The sequence below is a fragment of the Procambarus clarkii genome, chromosome 17 (assembly GCF_040958095.1).
Source record: "Procambarus clarkii isolate CNS0578487 chromosome 17, FALCON_Pclarkii_2.0, whole genome shotgun sequence".
NCBI lineage: Eukaryota > Metazoa > Arthropoda > Malacostraca > Decapoda > Cambaridae > Procambarus > Procambarus clarkii.
This window is the reverse complement of record NC_091166.1, coordinates 37,620,037-37,639,325: the sequence shown is the minus strand read 5'-3', so window position 1 is coordinate 37,639,325 and position 19,289 is coordinate 37,620,037. Positions and strand designations below refer to the sequence as shown.

At 40.2% G+C, this 19,289-nt stretch overlaps 1 protein-coding gene across 1 annotated transcript in view; it reads left to right on the top strand.

Moving 5' to 3' along the window:
- Positions 1–19,289, top strand: part of LOC123772391 (transmembrane and immunoglobulin domain-containing protein 1) — a 138,592-nt gene that overhangs the window by 43,862 nt on the left and 75,441 nt on the right. The window contains exon 2 of the mRNA XM_045765493.2: positions 11,072–11,117. The gene's annotated coding sequence lies outside the window, so the exon portion shown is untranslated. The remainder of the gene's footprint in view (positions 1–11,071; positions 11,118–19,289) is intronic.

Here is a 19,289-nt window from a genome sequence, read left to right as displayed (position 1 = left end):
TGATCTTGTCCTGAGGACAGTAATGTGTCTCATCTCATCTTCTCATCCCACGTCCTCGTCCCTTTGGAGGATAGCCGGCCCCTTCCAATTTGTTTCTCCACACGCTCTGTCCACCCTACTGTAAATATTCTGTGCTCAATCTGCTGCAGTCTCCCATCCTCTCTAGCTCTGTCTCTCTCTCTCTGTCTCTCTCTTAAACTATGATTAGGGTCCATTGGGAAATTGTGATGTTCGTGATGAAAGGCAAGTTAAGAGCCTTGACACATCTTGTGCTCATTTGAAACCTGATTCCTAGAATCTCATTGGCTTTGACGGATATTTTCCATAAGGAAACAACTATATCAGGTCCTACTTTACAGTCAGGTTAACTGCTGAATACAGCTGGAGTTATATGATTACCAAAACCTTTTCTTTTGGTCTTTATGACGTGTGTTCACGTGTATTTATGCGTTAAGTGAATGTATTCCGACATGCGAATCAACGTAGGGAAGAATTATCGTTGGTGGATTAGTGAATTTTGAGAACTATACAACCAACATTAGTCTTTATAGATGAGCACCCTGAGTGGTGGTTGACAGCTTCTAACTCTCCATGACGTTGGGATAGTCTTGAGAAGTTTTACTAGAAAGATAAGTCTTGCTAGAAGGCTAGTCTTGCTGGTTCTCAAGTTGAAAAATCTTGAGAACATTGTTACTATAAATGCCAGTATTGCTATCTGCATTTCTATGATATTGGATGCAGCATAGGATGGAATCCCTGCCAGTGGTTGATGCCCTGGCAGCATAGGATGGAATCCCTGCCAGTTTTTGATGCTCTTGCAGTATAGGATGGAATCCCTACCAGTGGTTGATGCTCTTTTACCGTAGGTTAGAATCTCTGCCAGTGACTGTTGTATCACATCTACACTTGTAGCTGCCACAGCTGCAAGTTGGAGATCAATCTCACCAACTTCACCTGAGTTCTCCACTACGCTCTATTAAAGCAACACTTCCCACATCACCATTCGCTGCTAGTTTCAGCCTCTCGTTCTCCTCTTCGCCACGTAAATAATGATTTGTGTGTCCACTTTGTATTTATCTTCAGCTCATCCATTTAGTGATACAAGTTACATTATCTTAATCTAACCTCTGAGTCTCCCATTTGTGGACTGTCTCTTGTGATAAACGAGATGTAGGTTTTATGTGATTGTTATTTTCTCACATAGGTAACAATTCGGAGCATTCTACTCCGCCTATCAGATTACAGAAGAATATCTTCAGATCTTATGATTTCTTATGATCTACCTCAAAATCTTTTGTTATATTATTTGAATTCAATCTTTAGCTTGGCATCGTATGAAAATATGATTTAGGAAGATTATGGATCTGATGACTGAAGCATTAAATCTAGATTATTGTCTTCGCTGTGACTCTCTCTCTCTCTCTCTCTTTTCTGGCAGGTCGGAATTCAGTCCTCGACCGTCCAAGTGGTTGGGCACCATTCCTTTCCCCCGTCCCTTCCAAAATCCTTATCCTGACCCCCTTCCCTTCCCTTCCCTTCCCTTCCCTTCCCTTCCCTTCCCTTCCCTTCCCTTCCCTTCCCTTACCCCCCCCTCCCTTTAAGTTACCCTGAGCCCTCTATTTCCAGTCTGTATACCAGTCACCACCAGAAGATAGTACAACAGCAAGGGGTGTATACATACAGGGAGAAAGTCCCCACTTCCCAGTGTATACACAGTGATACTAGTGAGCAAATCCGAAGCAGCTGTGAAGAGGATTCGAACCTATGCACTGGGATTTTTAAGTCTCGGCGCCTTCGGGGTTGCTCATAGATATATAACGATGGTGTGATTACTCTCTGTGTAATGAGACTAATTTTGCCACGAATTATGTTCCAGACGAGATTGTACTTGCTTGTTATAATAAGTTGGATATTTATGTGGCGGTAATAACCGTAGTGCGACTTATTGGGCTTAAACCCAACACCAAACCATATCATAGCTAGAAAAAGATTATCTGACACTCCTGGAATAGGCAGGCCATCCTTCCTTCCACTAATTTCTGTGGTTGATTGTTCAATAAATCACTGAATTATATGTTCAACAGATCTCTAACTCTGTCCATGAAGGACAGAAGAAAATGAATATATGTTGGTTAGCATTGTAAATATCTGGCCACATCTGTGGTAGAATATAATAATAATAATAATAATAATAATAATGTAATTTAATATACATTGTATATTGAGTTTATCTAGATTTGTGCTTCTGATAAGTTCCTCTAATATGTCATTACTTCGCTAATACCCTCTACGGTACGAGGCTTTAACTCAGGAACGCCACAAGGAAAACCCCGGGAAAAGCACACACATGTTGGTGAGAGTAGCCTTCAGTTTAGTGCATAAGGTCTACTTTCGTAAATATTTGTTTAACCTTTACTTTCTTCTAACTGCCTGGCAACTCTCGTGCGCCTTGGGCTGAATAGCCGGTATACACTGTCTAATGTCTCTTCCTTTTTCCCACTAATTTTGTTAATTTCCTGTTCCCTTAACTGTTTTTTTCATCTCTTTCTTTTGTATTCACCGAGTTGTATTCACTTAGTTGTTCTAGCGGGGGGTTGAGCTCTGGCCCTTCGGCCCGCCTCTCAACTGTTAATCAACTGTAACTAACCACAAATTGTTTCCCCACACACTCACACACCCAGGAAGCAGCTCCGTAACAGCTGTCTAGCTCCCAGGTATCTATTTACTGCTAGTTAACAGGGGTATCAGGGTGAAAGAAACTTTGCCCATTTGTTTCTGCTTGGTTCGGAATCGAACCCGGGCCACATAATTACGAGTCCTGAGCGCTGTCCGCTCTGCTACCAGACTCGGAAATGTATGTGTGTGTGTGTGTGTGTGTGTGTGTGTGTGTGTGTGTGTGTGTGTGTGTGTGTGTTGGTTCTGTATGTCTCTCTTAGGAAAGGAAAGACAAATAGCCAAACACCGATGAAAGCAGCAAAGGCCAAATACGATAAAAGAGACAAGAGCGGGAAGACAGATCTGAACATTAATAGCACCAAGGAGAAAAAGTTTCTTCAACACCATGCCTGAGTTCAACCCAACTTTTCCAGACCTGTGTGAGAAAATGGAAGCACGGTCTAGAAATTTATATATATACATTATATTATTATTATGTATTTTCATATATAACGTTCATTTAAAAAAGAACATTCATACAAAGTGTTATACAATAAGAATATTGGGTAATCGAGTTACGACATGTATGTATTATGCCTAAAGCCACTGTTACCTACAGTGTTTCGGGCAAATTGAAGCTCTTCACGTTAGAATTAGAAGGCATATGTTGGTAGATGCCGACGGTGATATCCTCATCCCAGAGATAAAAACAGCTGGATAGCAACTCCATGGAGTAGTCAGCCTCCGATTGGGAGTTTCAGATCTCCTATTGAATTCAGCTGGAATCCCAGGTTGCATATTGCTTTTGAACACGTCGTGGTGTAGTGGGCTAGGGCGCTAGCTTACGATTACCAAATGAGTAGTTCCGAACCCCCGTAAATATATATATTTATATATATATATATATCATGTATATATATTATATAAATATATAATACCTCACAGCTCTTCTAGTTCCTCAATAATTTTGGCTTCGTTGCAGCTTTCAATCTTGAGCTCTCGCCTCCATTCTTAAGAGGAATGTGATCAACATAAGCAATCCGCCGCTTCGACGACTTCCCTCGCACGCAATATACTGCTTCTCCATCCCGGACCATCGAGCACAATTCTCTTCACCAAGCTCACAATCCCCGCTTCAACCCTCATCAATATTCACAATCTCCTGGTTCTGTCGACATCCATGTATTCATATATCCAGATCAATACTCCGCAGCATCGTTCACAATTCCCACTAACGTTCACAATCTCCATAGAGTCACAATTTCGACCGACGTTCACAATCTTTGCCTAAGTCCGCAAATCTCCATCATTGTCCACAATCACCACTCACGTCCACGATTCCCACCGTGTTCCACAATTCGCACTGATGTCAGCATTCTACACTTACCTCCACAATCTCCACCAATGTCTACAATCCCAACTGATGGTCACAATCCCCATAAACATCGACAAACCGCACCGATATACACATTCTCTACCATCACAATCCCTACTATATCCACAAAAATCCCCCACCTACGTCTTCAAAATCCCAACCATCATCTACAATCCCCACAATCCACATTACAATCATCTCCCGCTCCACAATTCTCTAGGCTCCTTACTCTGCCGAACGCCTTCTCAATTCCTGCTTCCTTCTCCGCAGATTGCTCGGAAAATGTGGGTTTTGTCGCGGGTAGATGGCACTTACACCGCCCTCACGTGCAGATGAGGATGGTATGAGAAGGGAACCAGAACCCCGCTGCTTACTGGAGGTGAGGGAGAGAGAGAGAGAAGTGAGGGAGAAAGAGGTGAGGAAGAGAAAGAAGAGATATTTGATTTACTGTAACCCAATGCGACTCTGGGAACTTGCTTTAATAACGACGCTCTTAGTATTGGAATATAGCCTTTCGCCGCCTTGTTGCCGCCATTCTCACCGAACACTGGTTTATCTGCGCAAGTTGTGACGACAGACCAATATGATCAACATGGTCTGGTATGTCGTAAACCACACGGCAAGATTGCATGACACGAAGGAATGACAGACATCATCAAGAAGAGCCTCGCCGCAGCTCATTACCAGAGCACAAAGAGAACCACACATGACCTAACGACTCACAGCAGCGTCCAGATGGGGTCATCATTCTTCACCCTGGAAAGATGGACAAGCAAGAGGTGTGGGACTACACATCTTGCTTAATGTGTAGAAGCAGCGCCACCTCCCACTACAGGGAGGTGGCGCTGCTTCTTTCGGGGAAACGCAGAAAACCATCAAATTTTGTGCCAGTTGGTTCGGAAATCTTTGGTTCATGGCGCAAATGTGCTTTGAAGTACTTGAAAGAACTGGGCAACAAACTAATTTGGGTCACAAAAGACCAAAGAGCGACAAGTTTCTCGTTCCAGCGCTTCAGTATCGCAGTTCAGAGGGAGAATGCCTGCTGCATCCTGACCACGAGTCAAACAGTGGAATTTCCTGAGTTGTTTGATTTCCGATAGCGATCAAGTTGGTTTGTGATATCCATTTTTTAATTCCATTACTTTGCTTTTCATTTCATTTGTAATGGTAATATGGCACTGTCACATAATTTGTAATCAAGTAGTATACTATAATCAATGGTATACTTTATTGTACCAATCATGTACAATGGAGCATACAATTAAAAATAGAGGTGGTAGGAGTAACAGGTATTGTTAGTAACAATACAAGTATAGGAGTAACATCATATTTCTATATGAGCGAATGAAGATTGCTTATATATATTACTTTTGCGGCCGTTACATGTCCTAGAGAGAACATGGGAATTGAACATGAGAGGGAACATAAAATGGAAAGGAATGGGAACTATCAGGAAAAAGCGCCAAGCCATTACGACTATATAGCACTGGGAAGGGATCACGATAAGGACATGGAAAAGAAGAGCACATGGGAAAGGAACACGATGTAAAGGAACGATGTAAACATACAGACAAGAGAAAGAAAAACAAGAAAAAGCAATGAACGGTAAAAATAGAAAGAGACACTGATCTTCCCTAATAGTTAGAAACGGGGGAAAACTGTCCTTTCGTTTACCAATCAGAAATTTCACGGTCCAGTTAACTGAACGTAACTGGGGGACATCGGCAATAAAAACCCCGAATCTGGCACTGACAGTTTTAGTTCGAGCGTTTACACGTATCTAATGCTTTTACGTCTAAACTGGCGGTCTGGTCATCCACACTAACCTGCCAATCTAGCAATATTGCTTTTCAATATAAACGCACGTGAGTAGACGAAAAAAAAAGCTCCTGTTGATTTTTTAATAGAAAGAAAACTATTCTATACTCCTGGGCTGTAGGAGACTCGAATTATGATATCCCCCCCCCCCATGCGTGTGAAGCCAAAGCTCTATCGGCTGGGATATCGAATAGTTTTCAAGGATATAATTTTTGGATATGAACTAGAAGACAGTGGGTCGTCTCAGTGATGATCAGGATCGACCTCGCTGGGGCAGGTGACTGCAGGATTGAACGCCTCTCCTGCACGAACTACGATCGATGGATAGAGGAGGTAGAACAACGGTAGCAATCGAAGGATTCGAAAAGGTTCATAGTACATAGTTTACAGGATGAATGAACGAGACAATGAAGCAGTGCGGACGAGTCTGAACGAGACAGTGGAGATTATGAATGATTAAAACATGAAAAAATAATGAGAAGTACTTGAATGCATTATCATTTAGAATGTTTGGTACCAGTCTGAATAGTTCTCTATGAAAAGCCATTTTACTAGCATATCTGGAGTCTGTTAATATGTGCATTATATCTGCTGTCCTCAGGGTAGGATCTGCCTAGTGGTAACCTAAGCCAAAGAGACGTATTCATTAATGTTAACATGTTAATTCAAACAGCTTTTTCTAGATATATATCATATGTTCTAACATTGTTTATTAAAATTAAATATATGTTCAAATATTATATATTATAAATATATATATGTTCTAATATTTTATATTAGAATGTTATATACTATATTATATTATATACTATCTTTTCTAATATTATATATTAAAATAGGTTCATGGAAATGTTAATTAGATCAGGCGGAAAACCTGATATGCTGCATTTGTCATGACAGTGTCAAGCACAGACAGGCGTGTGACAAAGGTAAAACAATGGAAAATTTGTATTTGGTTGTTATGGAATAGTGTAAAAATAAAATACAGCTTCACAAGCAAATAGATGTTTAGTACGTTTCACACAAGTGAAACGCAGTACGTTTCACTTGTGTTTTTAGTACGTTTCATACAAGTGAAAGAGCAGATGTTTAGTACGTTCCACACAAGTGTGAAAAGTACTAAACATCTGCGAACATAAAAGAACTATTTTAATGAATATGTTCCAGAGGCTTGTAACATTCTTCATTGAATCAAGAATTTCTTAGATCAGGGGATATATACACTGGGAGTTGAACCCCTTACATCAGTGAATATACACAGAGCTGAACACCCTACATCAGTGTATATAGACAGAAGTGAACCCTTTCATCGGTGTATATACACTATGTACATATATATACTATATGAGGGAGTTGAATTCCCTCATATCAACGTGTATACACTGAGAGTTGAGTCCTCTACATCAATGAATATACACCGAGAGTTCACCTAAGTACTGGACTACGCTCATTTCCCAAGTACACTTGCCGGTTGGCTAGCAAGCAATTGTTGTGGTCTAATTACTCTTCCAGAGGCTCGTAGGGCATTAAAGCCCATGATGTAAACAACCTTCTTGCCTAGCAAAGTTATACATTATAAAGGAAGATATCGGATTGTAACTCATTTCACTTCCATTTCATTTCACTTTTCACTCTTAGCTCATTTCACTTGCTCCTTACACTTAAGAACTCATTTGAATGGTGAATGATGGGCTCTGTCGGCACTGTTTCGTCTGACGAAAACAAGCTATGGTCCAAGCCGACGAAAGTTTTCGTTCCAGCCTGGTCAAGCAATTGTCCCAGCCAACGAAAGGTTTCGTTACTGTAGCTCCAAGTAAGTTTAACCACTATGTCAACAATCATATGCTTATTCAAATCTGACCTAAAGTCAGGACGCTGCAAGGTGCTTTGTGAGATGTTTTACTGGACCCTCGCGGTTAACAGCCAAAATAATAAAAAAAACATTGTAGAATTCCTCAAAAACGTATTATTGGTAGAGTTAAATAACTTCACCTTAGAAGGCTGCAGCAAGTGTTTCGGGCAAGCGTTTCTGCCCGAAATGCTATGCGTGTTAGTGGCTTTACATGAATGTAAAAACATCATTGCTATGTACTCTCATAAACCCAATGTATCATTCTTCTATATATGTAAATAAATAATAAAATAAGAATAAGCGTCTTCTGTAAAGTGTTGATTTCCTTAGAATTACATGTATCTATCATTCGAACAAATCCACAAGGTCTGTAACGAGGGCTCGAACCTATGTCTGAGAGGATGCATCTATCAAGTGTATCTATCATTCCTCTTGAATACGGCTTAAAAAAAAAATCATATAATATTGGCATGCCTAAATTTCTTTGTACAATTGATGAATATCAAACTCAGAGCCACAATCACTTTACCTGGCATGAAAACCACTGGTGATTTCCTGATTCACTGTTACGTTAGCAAGTTCCTTAGCACCACCGGGCAGCAGCAGTGTGTGTGGGGAAAACTCTGGTGTGTAACTGAAATTACACTTAATTACACTAAAATTGAAAATAAATTACACTAAATTACACTAATTACACTGTACCGAAAATTATATGAGGGTTAACATCAGCCCCTGAGGGATCCTGCTGTTTATTATTGTTGAGAGAATATTATAGTAACAGGTATCTCTTTACTCAATATATAATTAGACTACGTGAGTGCATCCTCTCTTGTATTTTCAGATCGTACAGTAGTTCTCAGAGTCTGTTTCAAGCTTAGGTTAGACATTCTGTTTGGTTCTGTTTTTATCTATTTCTGTTTTCATCTATTTCTGTTTTTATCTACTTCTGTTTTCCGTTGTGTGAAATACTTATAATCCGTACTTCCTTTTGTCACTACTTTCAAACCTTTCACTTTTACTGATGCTTTGTTTCCCCATCCAAATATTTTTGGGTATGTGTTTTCAGCCTTTTGTATCATCCTCAACTTTTCCCAGCCAACTTGAAGTTCTCTTTCTCTTTACTCCTTAAGTGTTCTCCCTTTCTTCTGCATCGCCAAGTTTTCTCCTTCTTTATTTATTTTTACAATTTCCAGTTTTATTTCCTTGAGATTCTTCAGTTAATGACATTTTGTCTTTCCTACACGTTCATCGTTCTCCCTTCACATCATCTCTGACGCCTTCTGCTTATCTGATTCCTATCCTATGTCCCCCTTACACTTGCTGATCGAATCCTGTTTTTAATCCTGTTTAATTATCTTACTCCCTTTCTTTTTCGTCTCTGGGAATTTCCACTTAATAATGTAATATATCATTGTAACCTGACAATTTCAGCCACGTTTCGCTTCTCCCTCTCCTCGATTTCCTTCATATTCTCCATACATTCCAATACTTTCTTGTTTATGTATTCCTGAATATCACAGAACGCACCTGCTGGCTGGCTGACTGGGTGTATTCACCTAGCTGTATTCACCTAGCTGTATTCACCTAGCTGTATTCACCTAGTTGTATTCACCTAGCTGTATTCACCTAGTTGTATTCACCTAGCTGTATTCACCTAGTTGTATTCACCTAGTTGTATTCACCTAGTTGGGCTTGCGGGGGTTTAGCTCTGCTCTTTCGGCCAGCCTCTGTACTGTCAATCAATCAACTGTTACTAACTACTAACTATTTTTTTTTACACACATACACACAAACACACACACTAGAAGCAGCCCGTAGCAGCTGTCAACCTCCTAGGTACCTATTTACTGCTAGGTAACAAAGGCATCAGGGTGAAGGAAACTCTGCCCATTTTTTTCTGCCGGCGCCGGGCATCGAACCCGGTCACCGGATTACGAGTCCCGCGCGCTGTCCACTCAGCTACCAGACCCGGAAATGTGTGTGTGTTTGTTTGTTTGTGTGTGTGTGTGTGTGTGTGTGTGTGTGTGTGTGTGCGCACTTACCGGGTCAAGCATCAGCTCCCAACCCAAGCTTTTCCATCCACTGGTCAGAAAATGCAATTGCTTTCACCACTCATGCTTCTCTTCACCTCCATTCTTGAGACTGCCTCGATAATTCCCTCTTGAAAGCCAACATTCCACTTGCTTGTAACTTTGACACTGACTGTCGTCTGTCAGCCCCCAAGCTTATCTTCGCTACCCGATCTTCCTGTGTCCTCTCCTCCTTCCTTTTAAAACTTTTACCTTTGTCTTCTTGTCCATTATGTCAGTTTTCTTCACTCTATGTTGTTGTCATATCTCACCTGTTCCTACTCTCTTCCAAAGGTGTGAAGTTGAGTTCTTGCAGCCTTTCGGTGCAACTGAGGGTTCAGATCTGGGACCTTTCTTGTAGTACATTTCTGGTTTTTCTCTATATTTGTTCGTGTTCGCAGCCTGACGTACGAATACCAGCCAGGTTGATCAGGTATCCTTTATATGTATATATCAAGTTTATTCCTTTTATGATTTGAGGGAGTGTGTTGAAAATCTTGGGCTTTTGATGTGGATAGAGTTCTCTTTCAGCCTTCTTACTGTTCCCCTACTACTCAGCGAGTCTATTTTGCATTTCCTGCCATGCCCTCTAGCCTCATGTGTTATTTTCGAGTGTATTTTTGGAACCAGTCCCTCTAATATGTTCCAAAAGTTAGTATTATTATCTCATCTGTGTTCTAGGGAATACATATATTAAAATTCTGCCTGTTAATTCTTCTGGTTCGGGTGGGAATCTTTCTGCTTTATTTAGTGTTACAAACCTTGAGGTTGTTAGTCTCTCTCCCTCTCTCTCTCTCTCTCTCTCTCTTCTCTCTCTCTCTCTCTCTCTCTCTCTCTCTCTCTCTCTCTCTCTCTCTCTCTCTCTCTCTCTCTCTCTCTCTCTCGTGCTCCGCTCAGTTTCTCTCTCTCTCGTGCTCCATCTCAATTTCTCTCTCTCTCTCTCTCTCTCTCTCTCTCTCTCTCTCTCTCTCTCTCTCTCTCTCTCTCTCTCTCTCTCTCTCTCTCTCTGTCATTCGTCTAGTCCGTCTCGTCACCTCCACCATCCCCAGGGTCCCACATAGAGTCCCCAGGCAACAATCTCCGGAATGAGCCATGAGGCTGTGGGTCCACAGTCAGACTTCCCGTCCGGAACACTAATTCGACAGCTGCCTGGCTCTGACATCCAAACGTGGGTGCCTGTCTGTTTTGACGAATTATGATCTGATTTAATGATTGACAGGCATTGTTGACCGCTGTTTGACTGACTATGTGATGTAAATACCAACTTTCAGAGATGAAACCATCTTCTTTCTTCTTCTTCAGGTTTCACTTCGATGTCTCTGCTAGGAGCAAGTAGACGATAGTCAAGGTAAGATGATACCGTCTTCTCTCACTTGAAAAATAACATTATTGGGGTGATTTACATACATACAATATTGACTTAAATTGAGCCCAGCTTGTTCGAGCAATGAGTCAGGCACATAAACACTAGAGCACCCTCAGAAAACACAAACTCTAGAGTACCCTTAGAACACACACACACTAGAGCACCCTCAGAACACACAAACTCTAGAGTACCCTTAGAACACACACACACTAGAGCACCCTCAGAACACAAACTCTAGAGTACCCTTAGAACACACACACACTAGAGCCCCCTCAGAACATACACACACACTAGAGAACCCTCAGAACACACACACACTAGGGAACCCTCAGAACACACACACACTAGAGAGCCCTCAGAACACACACACACACTAGAGCACCCTCAGAACACACAAACTCTAGAATACCCTTTGAACACACACACACACTAGAGCATCTTTAAAGCAAATCAACCCTACTATTCTAGATTATATTTAACCTGTTTACAGGCCAAAAACCCAGATATTCACGAGAAAAACCCTGACCACCTCGTCTCCTTGGCCCCCGGATGATACCGGAGCCGCTGAGAGTGTTGTGTTGGCCGCCTGCACTGCTGCCTGTCCCGACCTACCTACCTACCCCTCCCTGACGGAGATTAATCGCCCATGGGAGGGGGAATATTGTAATTTGGGCAGCCTCTCGGTTGTCTGTTGACGGTGTGCGTGTTGCATCTCACCTCCCCCAACCTCCCTCCCCCCAGCCTGTAGGGATTGTTGGCCGCAGTATTCAACACAGTCATTAAATCAGAGGGTTTTTATGGTTATTTTTTAATTTGATAGCCTTTGTAAAATATTGTTGCTATTAAGGAAAGGAGATTTTTTTGTCAATATTCATCCTTCCTATGCGTGAGGGAAAATACAGTTTATATATATATATATATATATATATATATATATATATATATATATATATATATATATATATATATATATATATATATATATATATATATATATATATATATATATATATATATATATATATATATACATATATTATTAAATATAACCGAAAAAGTAAGATTAATAATTCTAACACGAATTTTCTCAATATTTCTTATATTTCTTTTCACTGTTGATGGTAATTGAAAAATCAATTCTCCAAAATTCATTTTTATTTCTAGTCTGACGTCAGAAAGCCTTCGACACAGTACCCCACAACAGACGATTGCACAAAATAGAAAAAAACGGACAGGAGTGACAAGGACGGTACTCCAGTGCCTAAAGGTATTCCTCTGCAACAGAAAGTAGTCACAGTAAGATGAGTGACCTCAGAAAGGAGGAGTATTACCAGTGGCTTTCCACAGAACCAAACAGTCTCTTGAACCTATACACCAATATGCAGACGAGGAGTCACAATAACTGGCTGAAATATGTTCACCAAGCCACACACTGGAATGTGAAGGGACGACGACGTTTCGGTCCGTCCTGGACCATTCTCAAGTCGATTGTAAGGACGGCCACAATCGACTTGAGAATAGTCCAGGACGGACTGAAACGTCGTCGTCCCTTTACTTTCTAGTGTGTGGTTTGGTCAATATACACCAATAGATTAAGGAGTTGAGAGGCAAGATATACAAGCGGTGGTTCATTCCTCCAGAAAATACAACCAATTTAATACTAGGTGTTGCTGACTATGATAATTACCTGTGTATATGATGGCATAGTATTGCCAATTGCTGAGAGAAATTTTTATGATATTGGTGGGCCAGTAAGAGTCGCAACCAGCAACACTCACCAGCCCACCAGTGAGTGCTGCAGCCAGCACCGAATATTCGCACAATGGATTGGATGAAACCCCTCTCCCTAGTTCACTATGTGAATAAACTGACATGCCACCAAATGAAATTTCAGTGCGCAACACAACCGGAATTCCAAGCTTTGTCGCGTTCTGCGGGACTTGTAGCCTGCCGCGTGAGCTCTCCATTTGCATCACAGTCGTCACGTAATAAATACTTGATGTATACAATGTGCATTGATTTATTAATTAATAATGAAAATAAATTTGGAAGCCAACCGATAACATGCATTTCTTTATTTTTTTTCCGACGATAATCATTTGTCAATACGAAAATGCTCAAACATTTTAATGGATTTGAAGTTCCAAGATCAGCTTTCAGACTGGAGTTTACGTAGAGTTTTAATAGTTAACCTGGAACAAGAAGCACAACTCTAATGAAAATAACATTGGTAAGTAAGTCAAATGTTATTTTCAAAACTTTCCTAATTCTCTTGAATGTATTTATTGTACTTTCTCTGCTTAGATTTTTAATCCTTATTCGAAACGCTACAAGATCTATTTTTGGTATACTCTATGAGTGTACTTTTTTTGCCAAACAAAAAAAAAATACAAATAAAAGATATGGAAAATACAATAATTTTAATAATTTGGTTAAAAAAAGTTTGTATTTTATGACCGAAATATGCGCGTCAACGTAACTTTGGTATGAAGTGTGCTTAAGGCCAATCAATCACGAGAGGGTTATTGAGGACACACTACACACCGAAATCACAATAACGTGATGTATCAAATGAACATTTCACCTTAAGGCAGCGTCTGGGATGCTCCCGGACGCAGGTTCGAATTCTCGTCACGGCCCATGTGGATTTGTTCATGATTAGGGACACACTAGCTTACTGACCAACAATCAAGTATCCTCTAGTTTTACATATTGTCCCGAACTAAAGTAAACTCATTATTTACACACCGAGAAGAGTGTGAATATATCCCTCGTGTGCAGCGTAAAATACATAATAATTGTATATAAATACACCGTGATGTAAAACACATACGTGGCATTTTCGTACACAATAATCAAATATAATATATATTTAGATTCGTGCGACTTGTATAAATCAGTCATAAACCGTACAAATTCGAATAATTATAGGTTCGCATTACAATAAATTTTAGCAAGCGAATTCAAGATTGGGCTGAAATGGTAATATATTCTACAGTACAGAATATACTGCATATTCAGCATGAATATACTGATATAGACCCTTACACTTCCCCGATAATCACGTAACTATTTGGTATCCAACCCTATATCCAATCCCAAGTAGATACACAGAGGTGTACTACTTCCCGATGTCTATACACTGAAAATATTCATTAGTCCTGGACTAATGTGGGCCTGCGGGCCGCTCCAAGCAACAGCCTGGTGAACCAAACTCTCACAAGACAAGCCTGGCCTCGGGCCAAACTTGGGGAGTAGAAGAACTCCCAGAACCCCATCAACCAGGTATCAAGCAGGTTAATGAAGACTTGCTGGATGGTCAGTAAATGCTCCTGTGGATTAAATGTAAATGGACATTTAGAGACATTATTCATTACTTTTAGTTTAGTTTAGATACATTTAGACATTAATGCAAACATTACACAATGTCCCAAGCAAGATTGTGAACACGAGCAAGTGTTAAAAATTAGCTGTAAACAAGGAATGTCAAAAGATTTTATCCTGAAAAAGTTTAACTGTTTATTCATATCAATTAAATAGGCTTACAACATAAATATGCCAATATATATATATATATATATATATATATATATATATATATATATATATATATATATATATATATAAACCTTTTCAACTAACGTAACCTGTTACCTGAGAACATTTAATGTTCTCATATCACGAAATCCACTCCAAAATATATACATATTTTTAAGAGTATTTCAATCGAGCTAACTTTGCAGGGTTCTCAAGCTGACGTGCGTGCCCCTAAAGTTGAAAGTATCGTATATGAGGAACACATTTCACCACAAATGAACGGGAATATTAATCCAGTGTCAGTGGACATGGAGTTATGGAGAAGATGATTGGTGAACAACGACTCAGCATCCAGATCTGACACAAGATGCCTATGGGACTGTCAAGGCCTTTAAACCCGCTTCGTACGATCTCCTTGCCTGATTCGTATACCCAGATACAGACTTGTCAGGCGACTCAACAGTCTGCTGAATCCGTACGTGTCATGCACTCTCAGCCATAGTTTCCTGCGGAGTTTGTCAACTAATTTCGAGAATCCCAGGCATCGGGTGTGAGATCTCGGGATGTTGAGTCGCTTGTCACCATCCTGCCAGTGGCTAACACTGTTCGAATGATGGTTGGTAAAATTTATCGGCTCTGAACTTCACTTGACATCCCCATAGCACATCCAGGCAGCCGCCTGTGCCATGAACCAGAGACATATTTTCTGAGTACTGCAAATAATCGAGATGAAGACAACTTCCACCTTACATGCTGGCTAGAAACCAACATGACTTTGAAACATCTTGTACAACATGGTGTGTTTATAGTTGAATCCCTTCTAGTATGCCTAAAGCCCAAAATAAATTTCAAATGTATCTTGGTGAGTTATTTGTTAATCTTTCATCGCAAGAGGAGAAAATACAAGAGAAGAGTCGTGCTAGAAATTCAACTAATTGATTTTCAAATTTGTTCTTTCTCCCCCATGGGTCTGTAAGCTCATCTTCAGTGCCTCCATTTTGTACCTTTAGTTGCGTTATTACGACCCGCTTATAAACCCTAACTTGGGGTGATCAACTCTGCACTTATGAAAACCAATCCAGATTCCGTAAGTTTGGCTTCCCGATCTCCAGACTTCGTCACGGATATCAAAAACGCTGTAAACTGCTCTTAACCCCTGTAAACCGCTCTTAATCATTGTAAATCGCTCTTAACCGCTGTAACACCGGTCTTAACCGCTGTAAAATCGATCTAAACCGCTGTAAAACTGCCCTTAACCGCTGTAAAAAAAATCAGTATTTACAATCCTATTGAAGGCGACCCAATAAAGTAAATGCTAATAAAAACACAAATATAACAGAAGCATTAATATACATGAACATTTATTCCAGTTCCGATACACCAGATTCATAGAGTCTGAAGGTCATTTAAATTGTACAAATATCCGTGTTAATGGTGGGAACTGTACACTTAAATCCCCTTCTCGTCAGTTCTTTTAATATAATGAATGAGCTTGATTTTATTATTAGATTTTCAATGTCAGGTTTAATGTTACTTCGCAGGAGTTATAAATCACCACGTTCAGTAATCTGAAGTCAAGCCTCACCAAGCTTGGAAAAAAACCTTCCTAAGGCTAGGAAATGCAAGCTTTAGCTTTTTTTTTAACTAGTTCTTTTCGCAGGATAACGAATAAAAATGTTTCAGTGTAAGTCACATTCTTGGTATGTTATTTTTTAAATTATGGCTTCAGCCCCTGCTATTTCCCAAATCATTTAGTACCCCATCTTCTACAACTTCTTCAAGATCTGAAAATAGACCTAGGGTAGATTAGGATCAGGATACCAGATCAACCAGGCTGTGACGCATACGTCAAGCTGCAAGCAGCCGCGTCCACCAGCCTGGTTGACATGTCCAGCAACTAGGAATCATGGTTGGGGACTGGGCCGCGGGGACGTTGAACCCTTGAAATCATCGCAAGGTAAGGACCCTGTCTTCACTATCCAACCAAAGCTGACCCTCAAGTCCCTCAGACATATAGTTATTCATCATATACAAATGGTCAAAATAAACACGCAAATCATCGTTCTGTATATCACTCTTTCCTAGTTCTGATAAGCTCTGAAATTGGAACATCTCGCGATGGAATGTATCGCGTTTGAAAATTTTTAATTTTGAAATGCAATTAAATGCAACCAAGGAAAATTGCATTGTAAAAATATGCAAACACATATGCTTTTATACGAATGCCTGTAAGTGCTTCTGGCTGTGTGTAAATATGCGTTTATATATATGTATACATGTGCGAACAAGCCTGTATGGTCCCCAGGCATATATGCAGCTGAAAACTCACACCCCAGAAGTGACTCGAACCCCTACTGCCAGGAGCACTCTGCAACTGGCGTACAGGACCCCTTAACCACTCGACCATCGCGACCGGACAAAAGATGATGGTAGCCGAGGCTAATTCTCCATCATCCCGCCGGCACTCTGATGGTAATCTTGCTCATGGTATGTTATCAAATCACCTCATTCTTTGGTGCACACGTGAGGAACACAAATGCGAACAAGCCTGAATGGTAGCCACTAGAAACTCACTGAAAACTCACACTTCTGGGGTGTGAGTTTTCAGTTGCATATATGCCTGGGGACCATTCAGGCTTGTTTGTATTTGTGTTCCTCACGTGTGCCCCAAAGAATGAGGTGATTTGATAAAATACCATGCCCAAGATTACCGTCAGAGTGCCGGCGAGATGATGGGGAATTAGCCTCGGCTACCATCATCTTTTGTCCGGTCGTGATGGTAATGGTTAAGGGGTCCTGTACACTAGTTGCAGAGTACTCCTGGCAGTATGGGTTCGAGTCACTTCTGGGGTGAGTTTTCATATATATACATGTATTTATGTATTAATGTTTTTTTAATGTATAATTGAATAATATCCAAACTATCCTCCCAACAGGTAATACATATTATTTTAATTTATATATACACTTAAATAATAATCTATTTTCAGCATTAAGTATCGGTAAATTTAATTTTATTTGCGTATAAAAATGTCGCTCTAGTAATTCATTATTTTAAATAAAACTTCATTAATTAAACATCGCATCAAATAATACTTATATATCATATTATTTTTCTTTTCGCAAAGGTCATTGGCCGGTAGCGAGAATGACCTTTGATGCTTCGTAGCCTTCATTCACTTGCAATAGATTTTTATGTAGAACGATGATACCGTATCGCAATTTTTTATTGGGATAAAGAGGTGGCACAGGCGCAGTCTGGCTGTGTGCTGAAGGTGAGGAGAAGGTGAGGAGAAGGTGAGGTGTGCTAAAGGATACGTGACAATGTTGGGAGAGAAAGGTGAGGGGGTGGGAGAGAGAAAGGTGAGGGGGTGGGAGAGAGAGAGAGAGAGAGAGAGAGAGAGAGAGAGAGAGAGAGAGAGAGAGAGAGAGAGAGAGAGAGAGAGAGAGAGAGAGAGAGAGAGAGAGAGAGAGAGAAAGTGAACTTAGAGAACACTGATAACTTATATTAGATGTTCAATCTAAATCAAATATTTGCTAGGAAAAATTTATATTCCCTGGTGTAGCTACAGGAGCCTGTTTTGATATATGGGAGTTAAAAAACCGTGGGTCTCTCTCCCTACTCTTCTTCCTCCTTACTCTGCTGGCTGGACTTTTGACGTATTACACCCTACTGTAACGAGCATTATTTATTGAAATTTAAAAGGAAAAGATGAACATTGAACTGAATTTTGTTGCCATTTTTAAATGGCACAAAACCCATCAACCATTTTTTAAATAAGTTTAGTAACAAGTTATTTCTTCATCGCGTTTAGCTATTCCCTCTTTATATACACTTGGGTTGGACGGTAGAGCGACGGTCTCGCTTCTTGCAGATCGGCGTTCAATCCCCGACCGTCTAAGTTGTTGGGCACCATTCCCTTCCCCCCGTCCCATCCCAAATCCTTATCCTGACCCCTTCCCAGTGCTATATAGTTGTAATGGTTTAGCACTTTCCCCTAAACATTCCTTCCCTCCTTCTTTACCCTCTCTCCAGTATATTTTTATTTAATCTGTAAAGGATTTTTAAAAAGCAAAGGAGCTTGAATGAATGAGATCTAGGTTAACACTGTTTTGTGTACGTGAGGTAGTTAATATTGATACCTTAAAGGTCAATATTGGCATCTGTTATTTGGAATTGATCTAACATATTGATTTCACGTACTGAGAGAGAAGGCTGCCTCTTCAGTACGTGGCAGCTACACCACGTCAACGACGTTGGAAGACGACCAACGTCTACTTATAAGACTTAAATATAAGTTCAGATAGAGGTTACTTACTTTACAATTAATGTAGTCAAAACTACTTTCGCGTCTAAGATCATAAGGTCTACTCCCAGACAATCCTGCTTAACACTTTATAGACAACCCATCTCAAACACATCCATATATTCATATATATACATATACATACATGTATAGCGATTCTCTTCTAAATAGCAGAGTAGTAACAGCTCCCAAACAGAGACAACCAGATCGCAACTCCATAGTCTTCTGACACTGATGGGTGCCTACATATACAAACACCCAAACATACTTATCTATATACCATACATTCACATATACATAAATACATATA